General features: G+C 39.6%; 1 pseudogene across 1 annotated transcript; it reads right to left on the bottom strand.

Annotated features, from left to right (window-relative positions):
* Window positions 1-637: 637 nt before the first annotated feature.
* Window positions 638-1,895, bottom strand: LOC306651591 (UAP56-interacting factor-like; annotated as a pseudogene). The gene is made up of 3 exons: window positions 1,441-1,895; window positions 1,090-1,409; window positions 638-1,010 (listed from the first exon to the last, which is right to left on the bottom strand). The product of its transcript is annotated as a UAP56-interacting factor-like (transcript).
* Window positions 1,896-7,558: the final 5,663 nt, after the last annotated feature.

Raw genomic sequence — 7,558 nt, 5'->3', positions numbered from 1 at the left:
TTTCACTTTAGTTTCTGGTCCTTCAGCTTGCTACTTCCTGTCCTTAAATTCTTTTTTCATTTAATAAAACAGAAAACTGTCATGTTTTTACATCGGATCTTCTCCAATGCTCTATCAGATAACTTTGTAAGTATGCATTTACAGCCTTGAAACACCAATATTTTAAACCGAGAATAATGTCAAGAGCCACATTTCTTGTTAAAAGTTCACCACTAAAGATTTACAACTCTGGGGGTTTAATCTAACACTACCTGAAAAATGAACCAAATTCCAAATATTTCTGTACATCTTAAAATCCCAAATTGAAATTCTCATAAGATTTTTTAAAATATATATATATATTGAAGAAAAAGCAACTACACTTATTACATCAACACTACTAAAGGATAAGTGACAGTAACAAAGGAACCTATTCATATTTCTGAAGACCAGGGTTCACCATGGCAAAGTCTAAAACAATGGGCAAAGGTGATGAGATCTTAAATACCACTATAATAAAAATAATCAATTTACATTTTTCTGTCTTCCTTCTGCTGCATAAGGAACCAAAGAAGGAAACAGAATTGTTCTGTATGGTCCAACCATGGCATCTTTAAGAAGAGATAGGTATATTTCCTGTTATTTTTTCAGGGCATTATTTTGTACATGTTTTAAAAAAAACTTCAAAAATAAGTGTTATTTAGCCTTGCAAATATTATGAAGTAAAGTTTCTTGAATTTCTGTGATAAACTCTTCAAGCAATGCTACTTTTCAACCAGAGTCATCACTCCAAAGTTCCTTTGACATGTGATCTGTCCTATAGTTACAAAGTAGCTTCTTCCTTTGTTGAATGTCAGAGTGACTCTTTGTTCCTTTAGGATTCCAAACCGTTCATTCAAAGTCATCCCTGTCTGTTTTCCAACAGTATTCATGTCAAATTGTAGAGGGGCAACTTTAGGAACTTTCTTGACATCGGATTGCTCCCATTTTTTCAAAAAAGAAGGTACAGCAGTTGGAGTTAATCATGGTTTCTGAGTTACTGGTCATTGCACTGCTCTAGGATTGTCAGTGGATACAGTTAAAATTTTTCCATTTGTGGTGGAAGTACACCATTGATGAGTTCTTTACTACTACATCCTCTAGCAGTTGTCCTGTGTTCAGCTGGGCCTGAACTTTCAGGCCTCTTGTAAAAAGAAAAGTTGCCTGATGGGTGTCTTTCTGATGGCTTAATTTATTTACACTCCTGGTAAAATTAGCAGAGATGTTATTTTTTTTTTTTTTTTTTTCATTTAACTGGTTAGGTCTCTTGAGAACTGCAGCGGGGTTTCCTTTGCACTTCATTATGTCTGAGAAGATTTACCTTCCTTTTTAACACTGGAAAATACTGTTCCATATTCTTTATTTTTTTATTGTAATCAAATGGGGTACAACTTGTGTCTCTGGCATGAAGTAGAGGTGTACCATTTGTGCAATTCCATATTCTTGTTAGGTAGAGGTGGACGATTCATAGTACTAATCCCTTTTCGAATTCCAGTTGCCTTCCTAGCTGCAAGACCAGTGATAACATAAGGCTGTCTCTTTTCAGGTGTTATTCTTCCTCTGTGGCTCAAACTAGCTTTACCAAAACAGGAATTCTGCTGGATCCTCCACAGTACTCTCATCTTGAATTGCCAGTACTAGTTTGCCGGAGTTGTCTATTTAGCCTTGGAAAAATCTGCTTCTTTCCTTCCTTTCGATTCAACTTGATAATATTATTCAAAGGCATCGATTTTGTTGAGATTTTCATTGTTGCGGGCTTTTGGTGGCAGCCACGGGCTCACGATGGCTCCCATGAACTGGGTACCAAACCAGTTCATGGCTGGAGACATCGCACTGGGACAGTCAGCTGGGATGGCCAGAGTCAGAGGCCTGCCACCTCCCACTCACACAGGTAGACTAGCTCCCAATAGTCTCTTTCAGAGAATATTTTTCAAGCAAAGAGTACAATCCATTGAATTTGATTTTATGTATAATGCTAGTCTCACCTAATATGAGCCTATCTTCCAGTCTTTCTGTCTTTCATGGCACTAACATTTATAAGGAGAAAAGTTGTTTACTAAGACTTTGCCTCAGCATTTATTGCTGCCTACGTTGCAGAGTAACATGCATCCTACTAAGCATCTGAGTTCTAAAGGGAGAAGTAATTTCAAACTTTCACTCACAGTCTAGGCAGAGAGACCCCCAAAATCACTGATTTATTATGGTGAGTACAATAAAAGATAAGTAGAAAGAAAGCAACTAAGTTGTCTGAAGGAAGGCTTGAAAAAAAAAAGTATTTGCAAAATCCTGCTCTGCATGTTTTGGAAGAGAGTCCCAAAATTACACTCTTGGGGATTTAATACATTAACTATCTCAGCACACCAGCCTATAACTTTTATTTTGCATTACTGAGGTAGTGAATTTGCGAAACATGCAAATTCATATTGCATGTTTTGATGTGTAAACTGCAAACCTTGTTATTTTGTTTTCATTGCGTAAATTTGACAGGTACAACAAGATGTTTTTAAATTCATTTTTAAATAGGTGCATTATAGTTATACATAAAAGCAGAATTGATTATAATATATTTGTATGTGTCCATAATATATTTTGGTCATCTTCATTCTGCAGTTCCTCCCCTTTCCCATTTCTTCTCCCTGCCCCTAGACCTCTGTTCTGTCCAGCGGAACCAGCACAGAGAAAGGAGACACCACCAATCTTCAGTTGACGAGATTTATTGCGTCATCCCTGTTTTTCTGCCTCCTTTGTTCTGCCACTCTCTTCCTTCTCCCACCCCCCTCCCTCTATCCTCCCCCAGGCTCCTAGCTTATCAGCCAATTATAGCAAAGCTTTCTCTCACACAGGAGAGCATGCAGAGGAATGTCAGCATAGCACTATATGAATCACAAGCTGTCCACGCGCAGCATGATATTAGATAGCCAATCCTAGATCCTGGCGTTAACACGTCATAAGTCTCCAAGGAACTAGTAGGCAAGCAACCTTTTTGGGTACTTCCTTATTTTGGTAGCCAGTGCCCTTTGGCTCACTGCCAGGTGCCATCTTGTCCAAGACGGCCCTCAACAGCTCCCCCTTTTTGTTATAAAAAGAAAAGGACAGTGACTGTGTCTGTCTTAGGTGCCAGAATCAGACTTTATCCTTACCCATCATTGGGAGTCAAAGAGCTGTTGGCATGCTTTGATCCCTGTCTTAGTCTGGTATAAAGTCCACCCTGTGCTTACCCATCATTGACTACCAGCCCTGTAATTGGAAGAGCCAAATCTGAGGATCAGAGCCTTGTCCCATGGCCATAAGGGCTTGCTGTACCACTAAGGCTTGCTGTCTTTGATCACTCATTAGAGACAACAGATATCTGAGCAGCAACAATAACAGCAAGAACAACAACCCCATCATAGCAAAACTTCCCATCCATTGTTTACCAAATTGTAACGCTGACTATAAGAAACTAATGGCTTCTGGCATACCTGGGACCTTGACCTGAGTACTATTTACCACAAATATATAATTTCTTAATAGGGTAGTCAAATTAGTAAACTCTTTAGTCCATGTCCCATTAAGCATGCCTCCAAGCTGTTTGGACAGATTTGCAACAGCAGTAATATAGAATAGGGTATTAGGGTATTGGGGTAACGCATAGTGCTTGGGCATGCACTAGACAGCCCCTCTGTGTGGTAACAGTCAACATGTCCACTTGTTCTTGTAGTAAGTCCACTCTTTGGTTTAGGATCAGGATTCCCGTGGTAAGATGTGCATTGATGTTTTCCTGGGCTGTCAATGCTTCGGCGGTGGCTCGTGACAGATTGTTGAGCGTGTGAGCAGTAGGAATAGCAGTTCCTAGGGCAAGTCCAGCAGCAGTGGCAGCAGCCACAGCAACTGCTGCAGAGACAGCGATGGCTATAATGGCTGAGATACCAAAATCTCTTTTTGCTCTCATGGGTAGAAAATTCCACTCACTATGATTTAAGGTCACTGAGACTGGAATGAATTTTGGAATCCTGGCAATCACAGCCAGAGGAAATAATGAAGCATCCCAACAACTAGACACATAACACTCTTGGTTAGCACAGTTAAGGACCTCAGTATCATTATCATTGTCATTAGTAATGTTAATATTAAACTTAGAACTGTTAGACAGAATGAACAAAAATGGAGACGTGACACATATGGGAGTAGGGGGGAAAGATTGATTAAAGGAAGTGAAATTGGCCTCCCGCCCTGTATAACTATAAGCAGGGGTATTACTCCCTTCTATATAGGCTTGCTTTTGACTGCACCTTTATTGAATGAGAGAGAGATTGCCTCCTTGTATCATGGCAGTTTCTGAGGTGGCTAACCAAAGGAAGCAAAGACTACCTCTTAACTTGAAGTTTAGACTAGTAATAAGTGGCTTTACAGTGGAACCAGCTGGTAGGTAAGGAATACCTAGAAGTTCTGTACTAGGAAATAATTGAGGGAAAACTTGTGTGCCATCAGTGATATATCCCCAAAAGTTTCAGAAAGAGCTAACAACAGCAGGCTTACCACCATCACCATCATTTTGTGTTTCAGTGCCGTTTTCTTTCTTATGGATAGTTCTTACCAAGCGCTCTGGGACCCAGATAGGTTGTTGATGGTCCTGAGGAAAAACACAAACAGATCCTCTCCCCCAAATTAATACTGGCTCAGTTCCTTTCCAGGACCCAGTCAAGATGTCTTTCCACATTGCTTGTGGATGACCACCAGACTTTCCACTAAGATGTCTATCAGCTGCAGTACAGCCCATAGCATCCAAATTTAAAAATTGAGGGTGAATAAAGCAAGGCTAAGTCTGTTCTTGGAGGGGGCTAATGCCCCATTCCCCCTTTTTGTTTAGTTAAGCAGACTTTTAAAGTTTGATTAGCCCTTTCCATGATAGCTTGTCCTTGTGCATTGTAGGGCAATCCTGTAGAATGATAGATATTAAACTTTGAGCAAAACTGTTGAAATGAAGAAGTAGTATACACAGGCCCATTATCTGTTTTAACTGATTTTGGCTTTCCCATAGTAGCAAAGGCTTGAAGGCAATGACTGATTACAACTTTTGTCTTTTCCCCTGTATGGGCGGTAGCAAATATATGTCCTGAGTAGGTATCTACAGTTACATGTACAAATCTTAAAGTACCAAATTCAGGGATATGGGTGACATCCATCTGCCATAGATGATTTGGAAGGAGTCCAAAATGAGGAACAGATAAATGAGGCACACAGGCAGGACATTGTTTTACTATATTTCTGGCTTGTTCTTTTGTAATGTTATATTTTATTTTGAGAGTAGTAGTATTGACATGAAAATCTTTATGGAAATTAATTGCTTCTTCTACAATATTAAATACATGAGGATCTCGAGTAGCTGAGTCTGCAGTAGAATTTCCTTGAGCTAAAGGCCCAGGTAAGCCTGAATGTGCTCTGATATGGCCTATATAAAAAGGTTCTTTGTGAGCCCACAGAAGAGTTTGTACTTGATAAAAGCATTGCTGTAAGGTAGATTGAGGACTAATGGGTCCAGCTGTCTCAAGCCATGGCACAAACTGGGCAATATAGAGACTGTCAGTATAAATATTTAAAGGTTCCTCAGGAAATGTTTGTAAGGCAGATATTATTGCTTCTAGTTCAGTTTTTTGAGCAGACTTATGAGAAGTAATAATAGTCTGTACTTTATCAGAAACTACTGTAGCTGTACCAGAGGAGGAGCCATCTGTAAAGATTGTATTTGCTGCCAGGATAGGTTGAGCCTTAACAACCTGAGGGAAAATAACAGGATGTCTTTTGAAGAAGCTGACAATAGGTGAACTTGGCAAGTGATTACCAAATGTGGCCATGGTGGAACAATAGACAATTGCCCAATCTTCATTATTGTTAACTAGTATTTCAATCTGTTTTGCCGTGTACGGGACAATAACTGTCTGAGGATGAACTCCAAAACCTCGAAGGGCTGTCTTAAGTCCTAATGTAACTAGATTTGCTACCATCACAGGAAACGGGGAAACAACATTTTTGGGGGACACTGGCAAATGGATCCATATCAGGGGTCCAGTTTGTCACAATAGACCTGGAGGAGTATATTCAGAATCTAACACTATGAGGTTAAAAGGCAAGGATAGAACAACTCTATCACTATGAGCATTTTCTAAAACTTGTTCTACTAACTTTAAAGCTTTTCTACCTTCAGGAGTTAAATTTCTGGGGGATGTAGGGTCTGAATTTCCTTGGAGACTATCAAACAGAGGCTTAAGTTTACCAGTGGTGATTCCCAATTTTGGCCTTATCCAATTTATATCACCTAATAATTTTTGGAAATCATTTAGAGTCTTAAGCTTTTCCGTGGCTAATTGAATTTTTTGTGGCCTAACACAGGTATCTAATATTTGATGTCCTAGAAAGGTAACAGGGTTGCAGTTTTGCACTTTTTCTGGAGCCACATGTAATCCCCATTTTTGTAGGGTTTTAATAATATTGTCAAATACCCCTAATAAAGTCTCCTGTTCCCTATGAGCCAAAAGAATATCATCCATATAATGGAGAGAATAAAGTTCTTTATAATTCTGTCTAATCTGTGATTAGCCTGGCCAACATATGTTTGACACATAGTGGGACTATTTGCTATTCCCTGGGCTTTAGTCCTGTGGATCTTTCAGGGCAGTCTTTTCTGAAGTGCCCTTCTTGCCCACACTTAAATGTTTTTCCTTTAGCTCCTAATGGCCCCTGATTTGGCCCATGAAGAGAAGCAGCTATTACTTGTCCTGTTATGACTGCATTGATATCCCTGCAGACCTTTATATAGGTACTTAAATCTTTATTTTTTCATGGTCTTATAGCTTCTTTACACCATTTATTTGCTTGCTCATAAGCTAATTGTTTTATTAAAGGCATTGCTTGTTCTGAATCCCCAAATACTCTAGCAGCAGTTTGGATTAATATATCAAAAAAAAAATCTGCAAATGGTTTGTTACTTCCCTGAATCACCTTGGACAACTGTCCCTGTAAATCTCCTGTCCCTTGAATTAATTTCCAGGCTTTATCAGCAGCGGCAGCAATTTGTGCATACACTCCAGGATCATAAATAATCTGCTGTTGAATACCTTCATAGTTTCCTTCTCCTGTTAGCATTTCTACATTTCTTTGGGGAAAGCCTGCAGCAGCATTACAGCATGGCATTTTTAATGAGGCTTCCTGCCATGCAGTTTTCCACACTAGGTACTGCCCCCCTGATAGTACAGCTTTACATAGACTTTTCCAATCTTCTGGCACTAGATTTAGTTCTGATACTGATATCAACATACTAATTGTAAATGGAGCTTGAGGACCGTACGTAGCCATTGTTTCCTTAAAAGATTTTACTGTTTTGAAATCCAGAGGTTGGTGGAATCGTTGTCTATTTTGGTCCTCTAGCACAGGGAAGAATTATGGGACTGCTGAGGTTTCTTTAATGGGGGTTTCTTCTCCCCACGGTGAAAAACCCATCTGATTTATAGCATGAGCTAACTCTTCCCAAGGGTACCTTGGGGGACATAGGGGGCAGGCTGCC

Source organism: Sciurus vulgaris (genome assembly GCF_902686455.1).
Source record: "Sciurus vulgaris genome assembly, chromosome: X".
Classification (NCBI taxonomy): Eukaryota; Metazoa; Chordata; class Mammalia; order Rodentia; family Sciuridae; genus Sciurus; species Sciurus vulgaris.
This window is presented reverse-complemented; position numbering and strand designations above follow the sequence as displayed.